Genomic DNA, 26,898 nt, shown 5'->3' with positions numbered 1-26,898 from the left:
ATTGTCTCTACCTTCAAGAAACTTAAATTTTATTGAAAAGAGAAAACGGAATTCAATTTGGGAGCCTATATTTAGAGGTGAAAGAGCCAGTTAAGGTCATCTAATCTAAACCTCTTAATTTACAGATAAAGAAACTCAGGTTCATGGAAATTAAATAACTTACCTAAAGTTAGCAGGAAGTTAGTAGCAGAGGCAGGTTTCAAACCCAGTTCTTTTAACTACATTTCTTGGAAATGAAAGACAGGAGGTAACATAGAAAAGAATAAGTTCCAAAGCAGCAAAATTTGAAATAGAGAAAATCAGAAAGCCAAAAATATTAGTGGCTAACTGCATTTCCTTCATAATGGAGGAACAACTGAAGGAGAGTGAATTGTAGATGAGTATAAAAAATTTTATATCTACAATGCTATAAAATTGCTGTGATTGAAATTTGGCAATTTGATTGAACCATCAGAGCAGTTTCTCTTCGATTTTCATCAGAAGCCACCTCAAATTCTGCCACTGCATCCAGAAATTCAATGCATTTCTTTAGATCAAGCTTTGTATCACAGAACTGCCTGAAAAGTAGTCTTCCAATAGACTGTTTGTCGCAGAGACTGTTATAATCTTTTTCAATGGCCAATCTCTCTTTACATTCTTGCACTATATCTTGAGGTATTTCTGGTAAACGGGCAGCAGGCCCCTTGTTGAAATAAGTGTTTAAAACCATCAGAGCAGTTTCTCTTCGATTTTTCATCAGATGCCACCTCAAATTCTGCCACTGCATCCAGAAATTCAATGCATTTCTTTAGATCAAGCTTTGTATCACAGAACTGCCTGAAAAGTAGTCTTCCAATGAGCTGTTTGGGCAATTTGATTGAATTATTTGGTTTGTTGATGTTGTCTTTGACTTTATTTAGTTAATTGGTTGCTTAAGCTGTATATATTTTATACTTTTTAAATACTTTTTATGCTTTTTTTGCAAGGCAAATGGGGTTAAGTGGCTCGCCCAAGGCCACACAGCTAGGTAATTATTAAGTGTCTGAGACCAGATTTGAACCCAGGTACTCCTGACTCCAGGGCCCGTGCTTTATCCACTGAACCACCTAGATGTCCCAGCTGTATATATTTTAGCAAGAACTTTCATCTTTCTTAATGTTGGTCTATATATTTATTAAAGATACTTAATAAGTCCCATTAGATAAGAAGGAAATCAGAATAGGCCACTGGTTGCCCAAAGAGGACCCTGGAAACTGAGGAAGGAGAGGATGAAAACTGGCGGCTTGAGAAGCTGAGTGAATTATAATGACTTTTATTCTGCAGAAACCAGGAAAATTGTAAAAGAGGTCTGCTTAGATGTAAATGTGTTGTGTTTTCACCAAGGCTACCAGATTATACAGTAATATCTATGTCAGGTGGAAATTTTCTTGGATTGTCCATTTTTTGTTGCTATTCCTTTATAAGGAGTTTAATCATCTGATATAATCCTCGAGAGAAAACTGGGGGTCTCTTGGGTAGGAAATTGCGAAGTTGATACTCTTTCTGCTTTGCCCAATCACAAAATGACTACTCTCACTCAAAAATCTTCAGGGGCTCCTAATTACACTGAGGATAAAATGCAATCTACTGAGGTTGGAATTTCAAACCCTGTACAATGTGGCCCCCACATACTATATTATTGCCCATCTCGCACTAACCATTCCAAATTGATTGGCCTGCCATCTATTCCTGTCTTGATTTCACTTCTTGGGATCCCTCAAGATTCAACTCAGTCTTGTGTCCTTGCTACCTGGATTTTCCCAGTTGTTAATGCTTTTTCCCTATGGAGTATATATGCTTTACTCCCTTTATTCTATATTCTAAATATAAATTCCTTGAGAGCAGGAGGAGAGTTGCTACAGAACTTGGACTGGTCTTGTTTTTGTATTTTCAACAATTTTCTATTTCCCTGCCTAACAAATGGCCAGGCAGTTTGCTTATTTACTCTCTAGCTAAAAAAATCTCTATTTTGCTGGACCCATTTACAAGGGCTCCTTTCATCTGAGATCTTTAAAAATAATTCACAAAGATGAGTGGCATCATGGCAAGTTAGATAGAGGGCTGAAATAAATACAAACCTGAGTTCCTGTCTTGTCTGTAAAATTTAAAAGCAATATGACCTTGGACAAGTCACTTAACCACTGGACCACTCTTTAGCAGTATAAGATGCTTATAGAAACAAAGCATTAGATATAAATAGCACAATACCTGCTATACTGTTAACACGCATTAAATTGGATTGTAGATCTGTATACATGGAAGCACATCATTAGGAGTTCCCAGCATTTATGAAATTATTAGTCCTGAACAAAAGAGAAATAAAAAATGAAAATAGGGCCATTTTTTTCTCTGTTTTTTGGGGAAAGGGTAGACTCCCACAATAGAGGTTTACATGACAGCGGTCACACTTCTTCTTGCATTGGCCCCAAGTGTATTAAAATAAAAGATGAAAGAAGTTCTAAGACAAAACAGGTAAGTAGATAAGTAGCTAAAGAATATGATAATCATAATAACAATTTAATTCACATGCTTTGAAGTTTGTGGAAACACTTCATGATTATTGCCTCATTTTATTCTTACAACATCCCCGGGTGATAGGTACTATTATTGTTTTCATTTTACAGTTGAGGAAACTGAGACAAACAGAGATGAAATGACTTCTCCAACTAGTCACACAGCTACTTTTAGTGTCTGAGTTTATACTTGGGTCTTCTTGACCCCAGGTGAAATGCTCCATTGCTGCATCCACTAAGGTTCCCAGCTGCCTACATAAAAACTCATTGAAAGTAATTTTGAGAGAGAGAGAGAGAGAGAGAGAGAGAGAGAGAGAGAGAGAGAGAGAGAGAGAGAGAGAGAGCGCTAAGAATTAGATTAGGAAAGATCTGAGGTGCCTCCTAAGATGCAACTTCAGGTTTCTTGTCTCAGATTGGTTTTATTTATTTCTCAGGGGTGCATCCTTCCTGATAAGGCAGGTTTCTTTTCTTCTCTTAATCTTAGTCATATTCCCTGCCTATCTATTATTTCAGTCCTTAGTAGTTAGCATATATTAATCGGTTGGCACAGAACCATTTTCTGGTTCTTTTCCATTTTCCTGACCCAAGGGGTATAATAAAATCCTCATATCTACCCCCCCCCAGAAGATGGATTACTTGGTATGGGAAACCTGAGTTTACTTGCCTATCAGAGCCTAGCACACCACCAAACTGGGACTGTTTCCATCATCTCTACCCAAGTCTGTACATCAATGTAGTAGTACTCCAAGGTCACCAAATAGAGATTATGGGCCACTGATTTCCACCTGAATCACCCTGAATCTATTTGTCATAAAATTCTTTTGTTATTGTGGATGGTTTATCTGTTTTCCTTTCTGGGAAAGGGAACTAGATAGCAGAAGATAAAGCACTGGGTTTAGTCTGGAAGATCTGAAATTAAATATGAATATAGACATTTATTAGCTCTGGGATATTAATACTTAATCTCTGTGTACCTCAGTTTACACAACTATAAAATGGGAATCCACCATTTATCATTATGATTCTCCTGGAAACATCTTCCTTCAAGTTATTCTAAGTAGAGAATTGGATCAGGGGTCTCTCAGCATGCTTATAGGTTTTTGTATCACTAACATTATATATGTTTGCATCCCCTAATAGAATATAATAGAATATAAACTCTTGGAGAGTCAAGACTGTTTTTTTCTTCTTCTGTATCACAACAGAATGACATAATAATACCTATAATGACTTGCAGAGAACTTTTCATTTCTCCTTTAATTCTCACAACAATCCATAGGTACTATTAAATTCCTCATTTTACAGATGAGGAAATTGAGGGCTCCAAAATGTTAAGTGACTTGTCTAGGATGACATAGCTAGTGTCTATTAAGAGAAGGATTCACACTCAGGATCCTAGATCCAGGGTTCGATCCACCACATTATCTTGTTATCTTAGTTGATTTGACAGTTAAGGTTATTAATTTAATGTTCCTTGTATGAATGAATATGCCAAATATTTACATATTTCTATTACAACTTAGTTATTCTCCAAACATTTAGCAAGTAGGTTGTTTTACGGTGGTTTGTTATTCTTATTTTTGTCATTAGATAATGCCACTATGAATATTTTATATAGGTAACATTTTCTCCCTTTCAGTAATAGCTACAGCTCTTAGGAGTGGGATCTCTAGGTCAAATGGCAGTATTATTTTTCTGGCTTTTCTTGAATATTGTCATAGAGTGCTCCAAGATGATTGCACCAATTCACATCTCCATCAGCAACATGAGAGTGAGTACTTGTTTCTTCAGAGCTCTGCAAACATTGAATTTTATTCCTTACCAATTAAATGAATGTTTACCAATGAAATGAATGTAAGTGCCATCTGAAAGAGAATTAAATTTGCACTTCTATAATTATTAATTTGAACCATTTTTGGAGTGGTTACTGGTAATTTATTTTTTCCTTTTCAGAACTACTTGCTCATTTCTTTTAGTTATTCAAACTTGGTGCATTGATAAATTTGGGATAATTCCTTGTAACTTTCAGAAAAAAGATTTCTTTTTATCAGCAACAACAATGATAAAGGTTTTTCCCCATCTTTTTGTCAAGCTTTTTTCTCTTTGTACTCTGAATTCAAGACACATCATTGGGTAGTGATAGAAGATCTGGTTATGATGGATACTGATTATATGGACCTGGGCAAGTCACTTAAACAATTAGAGTTCTAGGCTGCTCTCTAATACTTTACGCTATGGAGAAGGTATCAATTTGATTTGGATGGGAGGAGTTTCCTCATGATGGAGTTCCTTATACCAATGAAATCTCAGAGATGATTATAGGCTCCAATTCTAGATATATTACTTTGTGTTATTTAAAAAGAAAGATTTTATATAATCAAATCCAGTTTTTTATGTTCTCTTTGTTGACTATGCAAAAAATACATCTATTCTCCATAGATGCAATTGATAGCTCATTGTTTTATAATTTTCATCATTAAAAGTATATATAGGAAAAGTATAGAATGCTTCATTGTTTTGGTGCATATAGAGTGTTTTTAGTAATTGCAATTAAATAAATTATGACTCAAATCTTCATCATTGTATTTTATATTCACAATCCATCTAGAAACCATAAATCAAATAGTAAATTAATTAATAAAAGGTAGAAAGGTAAAAGGAGACAGAATCATTATCAGATCAACATCCTCCACACTCCAATATACATATGGGTATAGTCTCCTATACCTACCAAGATTAGAAAATAATCATTAGACTATTTGTCAAAACAATAATTTCATTATCTGCGGGGAAAGCTCTAAAACCCTTGGGACTTCCAACTGTCTCCCTATAGGGTCATCTCTTGGTTTTCCATCTTTTCACTATCTCAGGAGTCTTTTTGTGCTGAATATATTTTTATTACTATAATCTGCTTTTCAGACCATGTTACACTGTCTTCTTGCCTCTTCCTCTACTTTCTTCATCATGCTCCCAAAAGCCAGAGGTCAGACCATGATTCTCGGTCTACTTTATCACCAGAATAAGGGATTCTCTTTTCCCTCTCTTTCTTCTTTCTCCTTCCTTGAATTGGTAAGTTCTGACAAATAGAGTCTCTCTTTTCTTTTTTAAAATTTATTAATTAAAATTTTTATTTTCAGTTCTGAACTTTCTCCTTCAGTTGGCCTCTTCCCCACTCATTGACAAAGTAAGAAGTAAACAGTATACAGTTGAAGTCATGAAAGTAATTTTCACCTTAGTCAAGTCATAGAAGAATAAAAGCAAGAAACATAACAAGGTGAAAAAATATGCTTCAGTCTGTGCTCAGACTTCATCAGTTCTCTGTAACTGGATAGCATCTTTCATTATGAGTTTTCTGGAATTGTTAAAGACCATTGTATTTATCAGAGTAGCTAAGTCATTCACAATTGATTCTTTTCAATATTCTTGCTACTGTGTATAATGTTCTTTTGTTTCTGTTTACTGCACTTTTCATCACTTTATATGTCTTGCCAGGTTTTTTATGAAATTCACGTGCTCATCATTTCTTATAGAATAATAGTATTCCATTATATTCATGTACCACAACTTGTTTGACTTTTCCCCTCAATGTCCAATTCTTTGCCTTCACAAAGAGGTCCTATAAATATTTTTTCAATATATTAGTAATGTTCTTTTTTACTTTGATCTCTTTGGTGTATGCAAAGGGTAGTCCTTTGAACATAGTTCTAAACTGTTTTCTATAATGGTTGAACTTGTTCACAGCTTCACTAACAAAGCATTGTTGTATTTATTTTTCACATCTCTTTTTGTATTTGGCATTTCCCTTTTCTATCATCTTAGCTAATCTGATGGAGGTGAGATGGGATCTCAGACTGATTTTAATTTTAATTTTTCTAATTTTTGTGATTTAGAGTATTTTTCATATGATTATTGATAGCTTTGATTTATTTTTAAACATTGCTTGCTTGTATCCTTTGACTATCATTTGGGGAATGACTTATTTTATAAATTTATTCAATTCTCTGTATATTTGAGAAATAAGACTTTCATCAGAGAAACTTGCTGTAAAACTTTCCACAGTTTTCTGATTTTCTTCTAACTTTGACTGCATTGGTTTTGGTTGTGTGAAAACTTTATAATTTAATGTATTTAAAATTATCCATTTTACTTCCCATGACCTTTCACCTCTCTTGTTTGGTCATTAATTTTTCAAATATCTACATAATTTTTTCCATGCTTCCCTAGTTTGCTTAGAGTACAACGTTTTAAGTTTAAATTATACCCTTTTTGAGCTTATCATTTTTGAATTTATATTTGTGTGGACATTGATCTCCTCTTTCTAGAACAGAACTCATAGGATCCTAATGTCTGACCATGGCTAGAAAGTGGATTTTATCCAATAAACTCTGTTGACCCTGAAACTATATAAGTGACCCCCAATGGGGCAAATGACTGTCCTTGTCACATTGGAACCATTGATCTACCTGGAATTTAATGTATTACGTTTTGTGAGGTGTGGTTATCATTCTCTTTTTCTCCAAATCCTCTCTAAATGTAGTTCTTTAAGGGATTGTTTGCAGTTGTTCCACTTAGCGTCTTTATTGTTATTCTAAAGGAAGATTGAGAGGAGCAGGGTCTCCTTTGAAATCTCATTCTGCTTCCCAAGAAATTTCTTTGAGGAACTTTTAAAAATCTATTTAACTTTTCACAATATAATTATTCCCCAACACTCACCTATCCCATATACCTTATTCCACTAAAAAAGGTTAAGCAAAACCATTTGATAGTCTAGTTACTAGAATGTTATGAACAAAGAATAGTGTCCTACTCCTGAAGTCTATTAAGACAATTGAGCCAGAGATTTTGAGCTGGAAGGGACCTTAAGGTTCCTCTAATTGAACCTCTTATCTTTCTCCTTATGAAGAAATTGTAGCTTATAATACTTCCAAGGTCACACAGAGTGGGAATCTGAACTCTTTGTCCAACATCATATCAAATACTCTTAAGGAGGTATGTAATCTATGGGTGATCTGAAATTTGCTGCCTTGAAGCATGAAACAATAAACATGAATTTAGACAGATTTTGAGAGATAGTGGAAGAGGTTTACTATGGTCTATGGGGTTCTGAAAAGTTTACCTGGTTCCTGTACCACCTTCACATGGAGCTACTTTTATTTTTTAGGTTTTTTGCAATGCAATGGGGTTAAGTGACTTGCCCAAGGCCACACAGCTAGGTAATTATTAAGTGTCTGAGGTCAGATTTGAACTCAGATACTCCTGACTCCAGGGCTGGTGCTCTATCCACTGTGCCACCTAGCTGTCCCTTAGACCTACTTTCTTGACACTTAATAAACATCCAAGCTGATACCTGACAAGCAGTTGTAGAGATCACATAAAAGTGCAGAACTAGTTGAGGGTCAGAGGGAATCTACACTAATCTATACCCAAAACAAGATTTCTATCAACCATATCTCTTTCAAAGGATCATTTGGTCTCCAGTTGACTTTGACCTTCATTGAAGGGAAACTAGCTACCTGCAGAAGTTGTGAATTCTACTTTTAGACAATTTTAATTGTTAGGAATTTGTTCCTGACATCAACCACCCAATGTCTACTGTTTTCACCTTATATTAATTACTCCTTTTAACTTTGTTCAAAATCTTCATATTTTTCCTCAGGGAAGTCTTTCTAATACTTAAATGTCCTCCCTAAATCTCTTCTCCTGATTCATCATTCTTGCTGCCTCCACCTGATCCTAATCCAGTATTCAACCATCCAGGATGCCTTCCTCATGGTACTCTCTGGCTTATCAATGTCCCCTTAATATGTTATTCCATTGGTCACAACCATGGTTCAGATCTGCTCTAAGCAAATTAGACTATCAGCATTCTCATCCTGGATATTATGCCTCTCAACCTACCTAATATTGTTTTAATTTTTGGATTTTTATGATGTGTAAGTAATATGACTAATGCCTTTTGAGTCATAGTATGGTCTTTGACATGATTCCCTAAATTGAGCTCTTTAAACCTGCAGATCTTGTTGTAATTTTTTTTTTTTTGCTTTAGGGAAGGGAACCCTTTGTAAAATACCTCAAACTTTATTACTAAACTGAACCTTGGAGAAGAGAAAGATTTTTAATAGGAGGAATTATGGAAGGCTTATACTTTAGGCATAAAGGAGTCATAAAATTATTTAATATTTAATAGGGGACAGAATTGGAGAAGGGAATCCAGCTCCTAGGCTTTTCCAATTATGTCTAATCAATACTCAGTTTTCCACTGCCATGTGGCATAGTAAAAAAGAACATTGAATTCTAGGTTGGGAAACATGGATTCAAGTCCTTGCATAGAGAGTAGCTTATTGACCTTGTAGGAGCCCGACTTCTCTCTGTGTTGGTCTTGGTTTGCTCTCTATTGTGAGGTGGCTAAACTAGAAGATTCCTATAAAGACTTTTTGAATCTAAATGTTATGATATTGACATTATTTATCAAAAGCCTGTCAAGTGTTGAGTGTTATCCTCCAATGGGATTAGCCATACCTCCTGAATGAAGATTAAGTTAAAAATGACTACAACACAGAGAACTCATAATCCTGTTTCAACACACTACTCACCACAGTCTATATGTATTTACTTGCATAAGACTCCTTTGAATTCTACAAAAGGAGCTTTTGAAAAATCAAGCTTGCATTACAAATAGTTTAGATATTCTTTAGATATTTACTCATTAGTTAGGTTCTTACCAGTAATTTTGCTAACTGTATTGATTCTAAAAACCCCATCAATGATTATCAGGAAAAAATATCAAATTTTAATATACAAGAAACATCATTTCTAATGTTTTCTTCTGTTTTTTCCAAACATGTAAAGATAGTTTTCAATCTTTATTTTTGGTAAGATTTTAATTTCCATATATAATCTGGTAGCCTTGGTGAAAACATCACATTTACATCTAAGCAGACCTCTTTTACAATTTTCCTGTTTTCTACAGAATAAAAGTCATTATAATTCACTTCCCTCCTTTCCCTTTCCTCTCCCCATGACAGTGAGTGCTCTAATATAGGTATACATTAACAATCATGCTAAACATTGTTTCCATATTAGTCATTTTTTAAATTAAGAATCATACAAAGGGAAAAAAACCACGAGAAAACAAAAGCACAACAAATTTTAAAGGTGAAAAGAGTATGCTATAGACTGCATTCAGGCTCCATAATTCTTTCTCTGGTTGTGGATGGCATTTCCCATCATAAATCTTTTAGAATTGTCTTTGCTCACTGTGTGGTTGAGAAGAGCTAAGTCTGTCATAGTTGATCGGCACATAGTATTACTGTTATAGTCTGCAATGATCTCCTGGTTCTGTCCACTTCATCCAGCATCAGTTCATGTAAATTACAAGAAAGATTATTTTGATTAACTAATAGCCCTAATGAGGGCAGCCATTAGTTAAAGAATCAATGGGGTGATAAAGGTGTCCACAAGGGCACCCACTATCTGTTGATTTGAGAATTATTGAGGTGCTTATTTAGTTTAGTTCTATAGAATGTCAAGTTTGCAAGGGGTTGGGACACAAATACAGGAAACTATGATGCCCATGTCGTTAAGCACTTTACAGTATGATTGGAGTTTCAGAATAGAAGAAATGTAGGAATGTGCTCACCTAACTATGGTACAAGATAGCATGCAACAATGGAAAAAGGGGAATTTGGACCAAAAATCCCACTAGAGTGGTAAGGAAAACTTGATGGAGGAGATGATAACTAAACTAAACCTTGGAGGAAGAGAAAGATTTTAACAGCAGAAAGTAGGGAAGGCAAATACTTTATTTTATAGAGGGGTAGAATTAGAAAGGGGAATCTTGGTTCTAGGCATTTGACCGATTAGACCCTCTAGACAGTGACTCTTTCCTCTTATATCTGAAATTTAAATGGCCACCCCATGCCTAACCACTGATTTGTTCAGTGCTACTCATCCCATTCAATCTACACAGATGTCAGCTCATTTGCATTTCTACTCAATGTTGTTTTCTCTAAGTTAAATCATTCCTAGTTTCCATAACTCCACTTCAGCACCCCATACCAAGCAGGGGGTGTCGTATAGTTATCCCTTCTCCAAATGCCAATTTTATAGTCCAAAGAGAATTTTGGTGAACCTTATGTGTTTCTGGAAGATACACCTACCTGCAAGATGACTTTTAAGGTTAGAGAAAAGATGTTGGGGGAGGGTTTCATAGAGAGAAACTTGAGACATTTGAGAAACTCTTTGATTAAAATAGAAAGGGGCTGTTTACAAATTAGAGTCTTCCAAATGATAGCTTAGTTAGGTCTTTCCTAGAATCAATAACTTCAAAACTAATTCACCTGATGGGAAGAGCTGCGATTTGATATTTAATGAGAAATCTATAGCATCAATCCTCATCATGGGCCAACTCATGAATAAGAAATCAACAGAGCTTTCCCTCTGTGGTCATTAGCTAGCTTCCTGGTCCTCAACACCACAGGCTGTCTTTATCTATCTGTAAGGAACCATGAAGATGTTCTGTTGACTGGTTTATAAGGCAAATAGTTTTCTCTGGTACTCTTTAGTTTGTACTAATTTCTTCAGAATGACTCATTAGTTGTTCTTGTTTTAAGATGACAGAGTCAGATATGCTATCCAGGGGCAGCCATAGAGTCATTCTGCTCAGTGTTGCATGGCCATGAGTATCCAAATGAGACACGCACACAAACATACACACAGATACACAAATACCTCTCATCTCCATGAACAAAAACTAGCAAACTTTCCTTTGATTTATATGTCAACTTTATCTTTGGCTCTTTCGCATCTCTGGTCAATCCTGGGATTTTAATGTGCGAAAGACCTCAGAGACTCTCTAAGGCAGAGACTCTTAATCATTTATTTTTGATGTTTCATGGATCTCTTTGGCAGTCTGGTGAAGGCATGGGTTTCTTTCTCAGACTAACATATTTAAATACAGAAAATAAAATACCTAGACTTACAAAGGATACTAATTTTTTGAAATACAGTTATTACAATACTTTAAAATTAGTTTCTTGATCTCAGGTTAAGAATTCTTGACCTAGTAGAATTCCTTAATTTTCAAGGAAATGAGGAAAGTGAGGTCCTAAGAAATACATACACGCGCGCACGCGCGCACACACACACACACACACACACACACACACTTATGTTAATATGTTCTTCATTTTTTTCAGCTGCAAAACAGTAAAAATAACAGCATCTAATTTTCATGGTAATTATTGTAAAGATGAAATGATAATATTTGCAAAATGCTTAGTATAGTTACTAGCACATAGTAGATGCTTAATAAATGGTTATTGATAGATTAAAGTGACTTGTTCTAGGTCAGAAATGTAGGGGGTGCTGGAATCAGGACTCCAACCTAGATTTTCTGATTTTCAGTCCAGTGTTTTGTTTTTCTAACACACCACAAAGAAAGCCTGGGTAAACTAGTCTATCATTTTTTTTAATCTTTCACTTGATAGATTGATCAGGGCCGTTCTTAAACCCAGGAAAAAGAAGTGGTTATCAGTGTAAATAATCTGACAGGTGCCCCCAAACCACTCCTGCCTCCTGAATATTTCTGGCCCTAGCTTGCCTTTTCCAATATTGTTATGACTTCTTTAGGATTTATCAAGTGGTCCCAGTCTGTAATTCAGATCAAAACCTTACCTGGTCTATTTTTCACCCTCCAAGCTGTTTGCCAGTTGAAAATTCATTTAATCCTATGATTATACATGGCAGTGAGTTCCCAGATGCCTATTTAATAAGAGGTTGAGTCAGTTCAATGCTTGTCATTTGTTTTGTGCCATGCTATGCCCCATGTGGTCTGAACTCATTCAGGTTCTCATCACCTCTTGTCTAGAATACTGTAATAGTCTCCTAATTGGTCTTATTGAATTCAGTTTCTGTCCTCTACAATCTAATCTCCACTGACCTGTTAAAGTGACATTCAGAATGTCTACATTTGAAATCTTCTTCTCAAGAAGCTTCAGTGACTCCCTATTGCCTCTGGGATCCAAAGCCTGGATTTGGCTTTTAAATTCCTTTTAACCTATCTTTATAGACTGATTGATCATATTTTAATTCCCTTCATGACCTAGGGTTTCAGAACCTTTATTCTGCCGAGGGCTATTTGGATATTTATAACCTCATTCAGGGATCACACAAAATTATCAACTTAAAAGTTTTCCTGCTATATTTACTACATTTAATTAATTCATCCATAAACAACTCCTAGAGTTATTGAATTTTGAATCCCACCTGGACAGCACCAGACCAAATGATTTTGAGGGCCTTATGTGATCTGCAAGTCAGATGGTTCCCACTTCCGACATAGGGGGTGCCAAAGAGCATAGGGAGGACCTGACCTCAGAAAAATCTCTGTTCACATCCAATGTCAGACACTTAATAGCTGTGTAACCCTGGACAAGTTGCTTAACCCCTGTCTGCCCCAGTCTCCTTAATTATAAAATGCAGATCATAATAGCTCTTCTCTCCCATGATTATTGTGAGTCAAATGAGAATCTTTGCATAGTGCTTAGCATTATGACTAGCAAATGGCAGGTTATTGATAAATACCTTTTCCATTTACTTGTTACTTGTCTCCAATATCCCATATCCCAGCTTCCTGCCTTTGGCCCACTCTATCCCTCATTCCTAGAATATTCTCCCCCCCCCACCTTGACTTAGCTCCAGAAACCCCAGACTCTCGGCTCAAAAACTCTCTCTTCCAAGAAACCAATTCAATTGCTCTTATTACCAAGACTTTCATAGACCCTGACAGGATTCTGTGTTTCTATATTTTATATTTACTTATCTGTGTATAGCTAGGATGATCATTAGATGATGTTAGGAGAAGAGAGCTTTGTCTGTGATTCTGTTTCACCAGTATCTGTACCTTTGGGGTTGGCAGGGTCCTTATAGTCATGATGTCCAACTCCCTGCATTTTACATATAAGGAAATTGAGACTTAGAAAGCAAATGACTTGTGTGCTTCCATACAGCTAAGTAAGAGACTTATTATGAGACCACATTTTATCCACTAAACCATATTGCTTCTATATTGTGAATTCCCAGTGGCTTATGTTGAAATTAATTATTGAATTGATCCTGGCTTTGGTTATCTCTGACTCCAACTTCAATACTCATGATAGTTATCTAATTTCTGTCTCTGATCTCAGAACTATTTTTTTTTAGCTTTTTTTGCAAGGCAAATGGGGTTAAGTAGCTTGTCCAAAGCCACACAGCTAGATAATTATTAAGTGTCTGAGACCGGATTTGAACCCAGGTACTCCTGACTCCAGGGCCAGAGCTTTATCCACTGCACCACCTAGCTGCTCCCTTGATCTCAGAATTCTTGAACTGGTCACTAATGAGTGTCCAGCTGATCTGATTGCTTCCTGCCTAGCACCATGCTAATTTTCTGGTGCTCTTCATTCCTGATGCTCTCCCCACCCTGCACAGAATTGGTGTGGACTTGCTTTGCTCTATATAAGACCCTGGTAAAAGATCCTGTCCTTGGTTTAAAGAAACTAAATGGACTTTTGAGCTCATTCTTTGGACAAGGCTGCCCCATCCCTATTGCCCTCTCCTCCACTCCTCCTGTCACCTGCAACTATTCTGTGCCCATGTCTGGCTCTTTTATGGTCTCTGGCAACACCAACCAACCAGATCAGCATGTTTGTCCTCTCTTTGCAGGCAACACTTGTCCTTGATTGACATTCTCTATTGCTATGTCATTTCTCTTTCTCTATTCTGTTTTCTCTCTTTTCATTTTCAGGAGATTGGTAGTAAGAAGTTTAGACAGTAGAGGCATCCTCTCCCCCAGTACACAAAGTCTTCACTCTCCATAAAAACAAACTTTTGCAAACCTTCTCTTCTTTTTTGAAGCCTCCCATGCCTTCTCCTTCCTACTTTCTCAGCTTAGGATACAACCTCTTGCCTTATTTTAAAAATTGTCATCATCCAATGTGTGCTTTCTCTTATTCCTTCCTCTTTGCCCACAAATCCTCTGATATTATCCGCAACTCACTCCCACTTTCCCTAGTGTCTGACAAAAGGTGAAACCCCTTCTGCATATACCCTTAAAACCATCTCCTTTGATCTTCTTCATAGGATTGTGAATTAAGCCTCCCTTCCTTCTACTGATTTCTCTCCAATGCTTTCCAATATGCCAAGTCTCCCACATCCTTAGAAAAATCTTCACTAGATGCCACCTTGTCCTCAAGCTATTTTCTTATATCTCTCCTGCCTTTCTTAGTCAAACTTGTAGGAAAAAGCTATCTATGCACACTCCCCTGCTTAGTCTGTCTTTCACTCACTTTTTAATTTTTTTTCTCAGGTAATTTTATTCTTGTCTGTGGGTGTTGGCAGTGTTCAGATTGTTGCTGGAAATATTCAGAAAACACATACCTGAAATATTGTCACTTTTTTACATCACAATCCAATAATCATTTAGCACTTATAGTTGCAAAATATAGGCAACAAAATAGTACAGTTGTTTATACTTCTTCCTTGTAAACAATGTCTTTGTGCATAATAGTAATGAATTGACTGAAAGCATAGCTCTATATCAGTGAAGAAGACACTTTTAAAAATATATGTGCTATTCTGTTTATAAATAAACTCAGATTTTTAGATCACATTTATAGACCTCATAAATACAAAGTGAAATATGTATGAAAGAAAATGCCAAGAGATGGACTGCTAAGGGAAAATTCATATAATTAAAGGGAATAAGAAGTATTGGATTGTTGTCATTGCTCAGCTCAGTCATTTCAGTTGTGTCTGACTCTTTGTGACTCCACTTGGGGTTTTCTTGGTACAGATACTGGAGGGGTTTGCCATTTCCTTTTCAGGCTCATTTTACAGATGAGGAAACTGAGATAAACATTTGCCCAGGGTCACATAGCTAGTAAGTATCTCAAGCTACATTTGAACTCAGGAAGGGGAAATTTTTTATCTCCAGGCTTGTAACTCGATCCACTGAGCCATCTAGCTCCATCGACAGTGTAAGTATATTTAAACCCTATTTCTGTTCAATTACACAAACACTAGGATAGGATTGTCAGTACTGAGGACCATTTTTACTTAATTCCCACAGATTGTAATCAATATCTTAGTATATATATATATATATATATATATATATATACATATGTATATATATATATATATATATAATATTCTCAACTGAAATTTAAGCTTTGAATATTGTTAGATTACCCAATAGCTATTTCATTAATGTCCAAAAGTTTGTACAAATTAGACGATATTCTCCAAATTTCTGTATGATTTTTTTATTGGGTTGCAGTAATATTGTCTGGAAGTTCTATGGCAACTCATCATTTAAAACAGACTGAGCAAAAACTCCTATGCTTTGATATGTATCTATGTTTTGAAAACTTCATTGAAATTCACTTTCAGTCATCAAACTAGGAGTCCAAATTGGTTCTTCTTGATGGAGAACCTGGTCAACTCTTCTTTAACTGCTTTTATCTCCTCTTTATTAGACTGAAAATACTCCTTTTAAAAATAAGATAACATCGCATAAGGGAATTTTTTTGTCCTGTGGGGGAAAAAAAATTAGTAGACCTTAGGACTACCATTTTAGTAAATGTTTCATGTAGCTTAACCCAGTTATTGTGGTTTAATATTCTTTCTGTCCAAATTATGAATATTGTCTTTCAGATTATTAAACACAGATGCTCAGACTTTCAATTTATTGATAATTTGTCTTACCAATTATTTCAGGAATATTTTTCAAAGTCTGATTAACTGGATGCTTTGACATATCCCATTGGACCCCTCTTTCATATCTATCTATGTATCTATCTATCTATCTATCTATCTATCTATACATATATAGACTAATGGAGTTGATTTGGTTTTGTATATATATATATATATACAAAACCAAATCAACTCAACTCCATTGGTCAACAGATTTTCTTGAACTTTTTTCTACTATACCCTTTAGTATCTCAGTCATATATTGTACAACTTTCTTAACCCTTTCAACAACTGTATCCAGTTTAACTAATTCTTCTTTTAATTTAACCAAAGCAACCAATGTGTCCATCTTTAAGTAAAGAATGTTAAACCTTGAAATAGTAGAGAGATTATTACTTTTGGTAGCTACTCACAGTTTCTCCCATGTTTGCTGCCATATTTTCTCCCCTGAAGCTGATATAAGAGGCACTCAGACATGTTTATTAAAGAATTTTTCCAAAAACAAGGTTGATATAATGACTTTGGCAATAGAAAAGAAGTGAAAGAGGCAGGAAATTTGGAAGGACTCAGTAGCTCAACCCTGTATCTCCCAGCTGCCTGGGATCCTCAACCCTGATACACACCAATGAGAGTCATATCCCAAGCCCACATGTCTTCTCATTCACTTTTCAACCATTATCTGACTTCTGATCTTTTCACTAGACTGAACTTGCTCTCTCCAAAGCTACCAAATCTGTTGAACATTTTTCACGCCCCTTTCCTTCCATTTAACAAGTTGACATCCCCTTCTTTTCCTGGCATAAAAAAGAAGATCCCTTTCTCTTCTCTGGGATTTTATGGCCTTTCTTGCTCCCAGTTCTTTTTCTAGCTATTCTTTACATTCCTTCTGAACCTCCATTGATCTGTCATCATTTAAATCTCACCTCTCCAAATTTTGATGTTTGGTAAGGCTCTAATTGCATCCCTTTAGTCTTTCTCTATACTGTCTCTTTAGGTGATATCCTCAGTTCCCATGGGTTTAATTGTCATCTCAATCAGTCTGTCCCCTGTGTTTCAATCCTGCATCAACAATTCTCTATTGGATATTTCAATTAAGATATCCTATAAACATACAAACATGTCCAAAATAGAACAAATGTCTTTCCTCTTAAACTGTTGAAGGCATTGAAGTTCTTTGGGTCTTCCATGTTTGTGACCTTGACATTAGTCTTGACTCCTCACTCTCTCTCTTACCCTATTCATCTAGTTAGTTGCCCAAATTTGCCATTTTTGTTCTTATTCAATTCTTTGTGTTTCCTTTCAGAGTTTTGGAATTTCCTTGGCAAGGATAATGGAGTTATTTGCCGTATCCTATACTAACTCAATTTTCAGAAGAGGGAAATGAGGCAAATAGGGTTAAGTGACTTGACCAGAATCACACAGCCAATAAGTGTCTCAGGCCAAATTTGAATTCATGAAAATGAGTCTTCCTGACTCCAGGTCTGACTCTCTGTCCACTTCACCACTTAGCTGCCACCTTGCCATTGTTACTTCTACATATCTCTTGTAATCTAGCCCATCTTTTTTATTCAAACAGCTATAACAAGAACAGATCTTTATCACTTCTTTTCTCAATTATTGCAATAGTCTCCAAAGTGATCTCTTTACCTCATCTCTTCTCACTTCCATCCATCTCTGCAAAAGTGTATCTTTTTAACTAAACATCTGATCATGTTACAAATTCCTCTAATCATTAAACTCCATTGGTGCCCTACTGCTTCTGGAATGAAATAGAAACCTGTCTCTTTTGCTTTCAAGTCCTTTAAAACCTTGGCTGAAGCAAACTTTCGAGTCTCATTTCCACCCATTGCTTCCCCTCCTTCACTCTATTTCTCAAGACTGGCCTTCTTTCCTTTACTCATATATGTATGATTCTCCATTTTCCACCTCTGTTTCGCAGAATCTGGGTCTTCCTCCAAGAAAAAGCTCAAATACCTCCTTTTTTGGTAGAAGGATCACCAATAACTGCTCCTCTTCCACTTTGTATACACAGGGAGTTTCTAATTGAGCATGAATGACCTCCCTCGAAGTGGTTAAATGCATCTGAATTCATACTATTCAAAGTTATAATCATGGTTCCAGTTTAATGGAAATAAGCCATGTGAATCTGAATAATGCTACCACTTTAGGGGAGTCTTTATTTGCATTAGTTGAAAATTGGCTGTACTTGCCATTTTTCACTTTACATTTATGCGGGTCTGATGACATCATTCCCCTGCTCATTGAACTCCAATGGTTACGTGGGATTAAAAACAGACTCTTCTTCATCTAAAGTTTTTCACATTTTACATTATTTTTCATTTTTACTCTCCATGTATATTTTGATTCAGTCAAACTGAACTTGTTGCTATTACACATAGTATTTCTCTGTATATATATATATATATATATATATATATATATATATATATATATATATATACTCCCATGCCCAGATTTCACCCCTTGATCATTTCTACTGCCTTGGAATTCTAAGCTTCCTTATCTCCAATGTCACATGAGACCTTTTCTGACTCCCCCAATAGTGAATGTTCCTCTCTCTTCTCCCCCATTACTTTACATATATATTATTATAGATTTAGAAGCAAGAAAGTTGATTTTTTTAGTTTTTTTCAAGGCAAATGGGGTTAAATGACTTGCCCAAGGCCACACAGCTAGGTAATTATTAAGTGTCTGAGGCCGGATGAGAAAGCTGATTTTTAAACACAGCTATATACCTGTGCATATTGCTGCATATTGACTATGTCCTTGGAAAAATAACTTAATCTCTTAATTAATCTGCCTACCAATTAAATAAGCCTATGAACTATGCTATATTCATAAGCTACCTATACTGATTGTTGCATGTATTTATACCTTGCCTCATTCTACCCACTTATTACCCATCGGCTGGGAGCTCCTGCAGCACAGCGGCTAGTTCATTTTATCTCTCTGTCCAAAACCCCTAGTCCAGGGCTCACCACATAATAGAAAATAATTCTTCGTTGATTGAGTAGCTCAAACTAGCTCTTTATGTTGATTAATTTGGCAGGTCAGAGCAACAGATAATATAGGATCAGGATAGGAAAGCTAAGCCAGTCCCATCTTTCCAAAGCTGACTAGGTCTAGAGACTATTCTTGGGGGGGGGGGGGGAGGAGTCTTAGTCAGATATTTTCAGTTGGTTTTCTCTCTCTGCTGTAGCCAGAGGATTCCCCTCTTTCTCCCCTACCCTCAGTGGTCAATCATGTGGTCTGAATGTTTCCAGCATGGAAGATTCCATGATGAAATATTCTTGAAAAGGGAGGGGTGTTCAGTAAAAAGGAGGGGTCATTTCAACATCAAGGTTTGCCTGTCATATGGAAGTCCCATCCAAAAAAGGAGAATTTTCCCCCCATATTCCCACAGACGGAGATGTCCTTCCCCTCTCTCCCCTACCCTTTACAAACCATTTCTTCATTTTGTGATGCAGAAAGTCTTGGAAATTGATGAGTTAATGGACCATCCTTTGGTTAAGTGATTGACAAGGCACTGGAGAGATTAAAAAAAAACTGGAGTCATGTTTTCAGATCAAAATATAGATTGAAAGGCATGCAAAGGAGATGGATCCCCCTCTTGTATTTCCCATGCAAATTTTCTTTCAAAGAAAGAAAAAAGGACCCTGAAATGGGTTATTATTTTTTCCTTGGCCCCTCAAATGCCTTTTGAAGCTTCCAGCTGTCTTCAAATCACATCATATGGTGACTAGAATTTCAAGTGGCTTGCCAAGCCCTCCTATCTAGAAGTCTCTGGGCAGGCTCCCTCCAGCAAGGCATCAATGTAATTTGTATACGCTGATCTACCAGTGCCTGGGGAGTGAGCAATGAAATATTCATCCCAGTGACCACATGTTTTCCCTTTGTTGAAACCTTAGCAGTCAGGTCAGCTTGGTTGGGAAGGACAGAATGTACAGGCTCCTTGAGCATTTATAGGGGGTGGGGGAGGAAAAGAAAAAGAAGAAACTGGACCAGAGTTCTGGAAGGTATGACTTGTTTGCTTAGAACAGATAATGAGGGAAAATAAATGAAACTCCATCATTTTTATTGCAAGCTCCAGGTCCCTAACTTGGACTGACTTGACCTCAGGTGCACAGTGGCTAAAGACCCAGGTTTCATTTTTCCTAGGTTAATTAGTTTGCCACCTGAAATGCCTATATGAGGATTTTTCTGTCTTGCCTCCCTATCATCATAAAATTCTGACATTTGACTGAAGAATAGGTTAGTGTAGCTGTCTTTTTCTGAGATAATATTAATTAATTTTAAAAACTGAATCAATCACCATTTATTAAGTGAATAATAATAATAATAATGATGATGATGATGATGATGATGATGATGTTCCTACCTTCAAGGAACTTAAATTTTTATAAAACCATAGACTCTCAGAACAGAAAGGAACATCAGTGGGAATCTAGGTAATCCAATGCAACATGCCTAGGTAATAGTTACTCAGTAGTCACCTGAAATGAAAGGGAATTGAGTTCTTTATAAGGCAGCCCATATCATTTTTGTTATTCTTTGGTCTTTTTTATCATTATCTAACTCTTCATGACCTCATTTGAAGTTTTCTTGGCAGAGATATTGGAACAGTTTGTCATTTCTTTCACTGATTCATTTTACAGATGAGGAAACTGAGATAGAGTAAAGTGACTTGCCCAGGGTCATGTCTAAGGCCAGATCAGAATCCATTAGGACATCAAATGTCTCATTTTACTTTTGGACATTTCTAGTAAGGAATTTTTGCTTTCATTGGTCCTAAATTATATTATTGGCAGCTTTTACTCATTGCCCTGGGTTGCTCCTTTCCATGATAATCTTACCAATATTTGAAGACAGATTCCATAACATCTAAGTTTTCTCCAAATAAAACATTCTGATGTCCCATTTGGGAATCTGAGTGCCACAGTGGTTAAGTGCCAGACCTGGAGTCAGAAAGACTGAGTTCAAATCTGGCCTCAGCAATGTAACTGAGCAATTCACTTAACTGATCATTTTGGCTTCCTCATCTATAAAATGAATTGGAGAAGCCAATGGAAAACAAGTCCAGTATCTTCACCAAGAAAACTCCAGTTGGGGTCATGGAGAGTTGGACATGTCTGAAATGACTGAACAATAACAAAGGATACCCTACAGATCCTTATAGAAGATGGAAAGCTCTCTTCGTCTCATCAATGCCTTTCTTAGTCTGTGGTACTTAAAATTGAAGGCAATACTCTGGATTTCCTTTGACCAATGAAGAATTAAATTTAATCCAAAACTCCATATTTAAGCCTACAAAATAAAAACCTTTTATAAGTAATATATTGATCTTTGATATTCAGGTAGGTGATTCATCTTCGTTTATTGTCCAGCAGATAGAGCTCCAGTTTTGAAGTCAGAGGACTGATGTAAGGTGTTGTAGTACAGAGAACACTGGGTCTGGAATTCACTGTGGGATCACAGAAATCACTGAGTTTCTGCCTACTTCAGTCTCCTCATCTGTAAAATGGGGATAACAATATAGGGTTGCACTGAGGATCATATGAGAAAATAACTGCAAAACACTCAGCAGTGTCCCTGCGAAATCACAGAAGCTATGCCAATGCTCATCCCCTTCCCCTTTCACCTCTGAGGCTTGCCACATTTGACCATGAACAAATCATTTAATATCTGAGCCTTGGTCTTTTATTTCCCCTCTAAAAAGTGATGGAGGGCTGGATGACCTTTAAGATTCCTTCCAGTTTCAAATCCAGGGTGTATGTAGAAACTTTTGAAAGTCAAATTCTCCACAAAGCTGAACCCTTTCAGAAGCTACAACTCAGGCTACATGGGGGTGAAAATATTCCTTCATTTACTTTTAGCTTACACTGCTGCTGTATTTGCCAAGAGATGAGATGATGTTTTAGGTGGGATGTGGACTTTAATTTAGAGCTCTAGAGGCCAAGTTCCTTTCGACATTGCTATTCCAGTTGTGAATCACGAATACTCACAGAACTCAAAGGTAAAAGGCACTTCACAGGTCATTGACTTCAATCCATTTCTGAACAAGAGGGATCCTCCAAGGCATACTTCACAAAAGCCCACTGCCTGCTGAGGCAGCCCACTCTTGGCTCAAGTGGCAAAGAGGATTTTCCTTACATTCAACTGAATTCTTCCTTCTTGAAACTTTCATTCATGGAGGCAACCTTGGCCAAGGCGGCCAAGTTATATTGACAGCCCTTCTAATATTTTAAAAAAGTAGAATGATCTCTCCCCCCACCTCAGTGTTTTCTTCTTAAGTGTTCAATTCCTTTAACTAATTCTTATATAATATTTTTGGTGAGATCCTTCACCATTCAGACTGTATGCCAGATTTAATTTACTCAGATGTGAATAAAGCATTTAACAAATATGTCATCTTTTTTTAAAAAAAATATTTATTTAAGGCAATGGGGTTAAGTGATTTGCCCAAGGTCACACAGCTGGGCAATTATTAAGTGTCTGAGGCTGAATTTGAACTCAGGTTCTCCTGACTACAGGACTGGGGCTCTATCCACTGTGCTACCCAACTGCCCCTAAATTTGTGTCATCTTTTTTGAAAGATAAAGCAATGCGAACTAGTAGTCATGGATTCAGATGAATTTAGAACTGGGACAGCTTGGAGATGCAATGGCTAAACAGTAGATTGGGAGTCTGGAAGAGCTAAATTCAAATCTAACCTCAGAAACTTAGTAGCTGATGACTTGCTTAAAGTCAATTAACCTTTGTTTGCCTCAACTCTTTCTGTCTCTGTCTCTTCTTTCCTACCTCTTACTACTTCCCTCTCTCTCATGTTCTCTCTCTCTCTCTCTCTCTCTCTCTCTCTCTCTCTCTCTCTCTCTCTGTCTTTCTGTCTGTCTGTCTCCCTGTGTGTCTGTCTGTCTGTCTCTGTTGGTCTCTCTCTGTCTCTGTCTCTGTCTCTGTCTCTGTCCCTCTCTCTCTCTCTCTCTCCCTCCCTCATTCTTTTTCCTCTCTCTCATTGTTTGCCCCACCCCAGAAACTCTTCAGAGAGAGAAATATGAGTACAGATATTGAACAATGTTCAGGCCTCGAGGAAACCTTGGATGTGTTGGGTACCAAATATTTGTTGACTTGGAGATGGGGAATTCCTGCTCTTCTCTCTGCTGATAATCTGGTCAATCTAGAGGTCTCTTGGGCAACTCCTTCATTCTGTGGAGGCCCAGGAAGTGAAGTGAGCAGTGCAGAATCTCATGGATCAGTACAAGACAGGATACAGTGAGTGCTTGCATTTAAAAAAAAATCTTCCAGACCTGTTGTGAGAAAAGCTCCTTGTATGCTTTAAAGTGAAGAGTGCATTATCATCACAATCTCTCTGACCTCGGTTTCCTCATTTATTATAAAAGCATCAAAGTACCATCTTGGGTACTTTTCTCATCTTTTGTAGAGACAAAAAGCTAAATAATGTCATAATTAAGCTTCTACTATGTACCAGCTAAGTGATGAATACACAAATCAAAATAATAAGATTCATTCCAAGGGGAAGAGAAAACATGAATGGGAATCAAGAAAGCAGTGGTAGGGGCATGAGCACCCAATTTGGGGCAATGCGGAGAGGAGGAAGAGAAGTTAGGAGAATGTGTCCAAGAATAAATGAGTATGAGTGAAACACGACTGGGGATTCATCCTGATAAGTGGTGTTCCTGGTGAAGCAAATGACTTCGGTGAGATGATGGATGTTAAGCACTCTGCAGGCTCTAGACCTATGTGAGCTAGCATCATCATAGACCGTGACATTTTCTATAAATATTCGTTGCTTGACTGATCTGCAGGGCAGTTTGAAACCTACTCTAGTCCAAATCCATTACCAAGAAGGGAAGCACAGAGGAAGGGAAGAATGATAAGAATTTGAATATCCTATTAAAGTCTGCTTGGGGAGATCTTTGGGCTAGAGGCCCTTTGGCCGGAGCCTCCTTTCATCAGTCCTTTGAGGAGGGGATAGCCATGAGTGGGCATGTTCACGTGTCGGTTACCTTTAGCCGTGCCCCCACTCTTTCCCTCTAGTATAGCTAGGGAGTAGTTTTGGCACCAGGAGGATGCAGCTCAGGATTCAATATTTGCTGCTCAGTAGGAGACAGAATGAAGCATTTTCCAACATCCACATGAGCAATGGTTTGAGGTAGTCCTGTGGTTAAACGTTGCTCTCAGTCACGACTCTTGGCTCCAAACACAAGGTCTGCCATCTGTAATCATTTACTGTGGTCACTTGGATGCCCAGCTTTCAGAGGTCTTGTTCATTGAGTGTTGGAGGGTCCTCCTTGGACCAAGTTGGTCAAATATTTCCATCTGGAGGGAGAGTGATTGCTGGGAGAAGTCTGGGCAAGACCACAAAGCAGGAACCTTCTTTTTGATCCTTCTTGGAACCTTCTATTTCAGCAGCTAGATGGCATAGATGGTAGAGTCCTGGGCCTGAAGTTAGGAAGACGAGTCATTGGAAATTTAGCTGTGTGATCTTGGTTTTAGTTTACTCAATTTCTAAATGTGGATAATAGCATCTTCCTCCCATGGTTGTTGTGAGGTTGAAAGGAAATGTTTGCAGAGCACTTAGGATAGTGCCTGATACATAGTAAGGACTTAATGCACTTACAAATCCTTCTATCCTTCCTCCTTTCTTCCCTTCCTCTCTCCCTCCTTTTCTCCCTCCTTCCTCCCTCCCTTCCGTCCTCCCTCCCTTCCTCCCTTCCTTCCTTCCTTCCTTCCTTCCTTCCTTCCTTCCTTCCTTCCTTCCTTCCTTCCTTCCTTCCTTCCTTCCTCCTTCCCTTCCTTCCATTCCATTAGGTAATACAGTAGAAATTGTGAAGACTGAAGTTAGAGGAGGTGAATTCAAATTTTGACTCATTTGTGTAAGCATGGACAATTCACTTAACATCTCTGAATCTCAGTTTCTTCATCTGTAAAGTGTGGATAATAATAGCCATTCCCTCTCAATGCTGTTATGAAGATCAAGTGAGATTTTTTATATATATATATATATATATATATATATATATATATATATATATGTATATGTGTATATAGTTTCCAGATAACTAATCCTTATTATTTGCCAGTTGAAGGCCTGCACTTCTTCTCCTTTTCCCCCCCTCCTCAAATGTATAAACTACTTTATGGTTCCTGGTTTCTTACCATCCCCTCAACACTTAACCTCTATGTGCTTAGGACCCTGCTGTTTGCTAGGTCTATTCCATTCAATCATACTAATGGATATGACTGGGTCAATACCATAACTTCTCCCTGGCTGGATTTTTGAATTTCAATTGAATTTAAAAAAATATTCTAAAGTCTTGCTGTATGCTTACTTAGCATAATTTTACTTTTAGTTTTTTATTCTTATTTTTTTTAGTTTTTTGCAAGGCAATGGGGTTAAGTGGCTTGCCCAAGGCCACACAGCTAGGGAATTATTAAGTGTCTGAGGCCAGATTTGAACTCAGATACTCCTGACTCCAGGGCTGGTGCTCTATCCACTATGCCACCTAACTGCCCCTCTTAGCATATTTTAACAAGGTCTTCTGTACACCCAATGGATGAGTTTGAAGGATGACAATTTTGGACTCAGTGGGGAGGGCTCTGAACTGAATGGCCCTTTCCAGGTAGTCTTCCAATAAGAGACTTTAAGAGTTAGAGTTTAGAGATCTATCATTATTTTACAGATGAGGAAACTGAGACCTAGGTACCACTTGAGCAGGGGTTTTCTTTATAGAGAAATGGGGAAGAACTCATTCAGTTAGAAGTATCTATATCTCTGTAGTTTGGATGTTTGATAATCCTGTTTCAGGAAGCTTTCCTTTAGCACCATTCTAATGCTAATAATTCTCTTTATATTCCCTTCCAATGAGGCAGAAATAAGATGAGGTCATGGGAATCTCAGACTGTTTGTCTATATCCCTGATAGGAAAAAAGGTTTTTATTCATCTATTTATTTGTTCCCCCAGCATTTATTAATTACTTTATTACATCGAGTGAAACCGTGTGCTAAGTTTTGGGAATATGAAGATAATAAAGGCATAGGATTAAACTCGAGGAGCATTCCCTGCTATGATGTCCACAGAAAAATATAATGGAAAATACCCACAATAGCTAGCATCAAAGGAGTGCATTAACGGTTTGCAAAGTTCACGAAATGCTGTCTCACTTAGGTTTGATAAGCGTGCTAAGTTGTGATGACTGAAAATTTCTAAAAGACTGAGTTTCTGGGTCAATTAAAATCAATTTTATTGACTCCATCTAGAAAGCAGTCAACAAAAGAGGCTCATTGTCCCCGTAGTAAGCAAAGAGACTCAATCTATTTACTTTTGAATATTTATAAAGTCTTTTGAAAAGGGGGTGTACCTGAGGGTGAAAATAAACTCCGCTTGGGTAACAAGTAATGAGAGAATGAATATTAAAATGAGAGGTGGGGTTTTAGGAATGAGCGGCTCTAGGGAAGAGTGATTATCCAAATCTTGATCAAAGAGATTTATTAATATCTATTTCACCATTTGACAACAAAGAGAATTCAGATTTTTCTCAGACTTGTCTGAATAAACACAACAAGCAGGATTCTACCCATTTGTCTAAACCT

At 37.0% G+C, this 26,898-nt stretch overlaps 1 pseudogene; it reads right to left on the bottom strand.

Moving 5' to 3' along the window:
- Positions 1-15,768: 15,768 nt before the first annotated feature.
- LOC141494016 (V-type proton ATPase subunit C 1 pseudogene) lies at positions 15,769-18,115 on the bottom strand (annotated as a pseudogene).
- Between the last annotated feature and the right edge of the window lie 8,783 nt (positions 18,116-26,898).

The sequence above is a fragment of the Macrotis lagotis genome, chromosome 7, assembly GCF_037893015.1.
Source record: "Macrotis lagotis isolate mMagLag1 chromosome 7, bilby.v1.9.chrom.fasta, whole genome shotgun sequence".
In the NCBI taxonomy this organism is placed as follows: Eukaryota; Metazoa; Chordata; class Mammalia; order Peramelemorphia; family Peramelidae; genus Macrotis; species Macrotis lagotis.
This window is presented reverse-complemented; position numbering and strand designations above follow the sequence as displayed.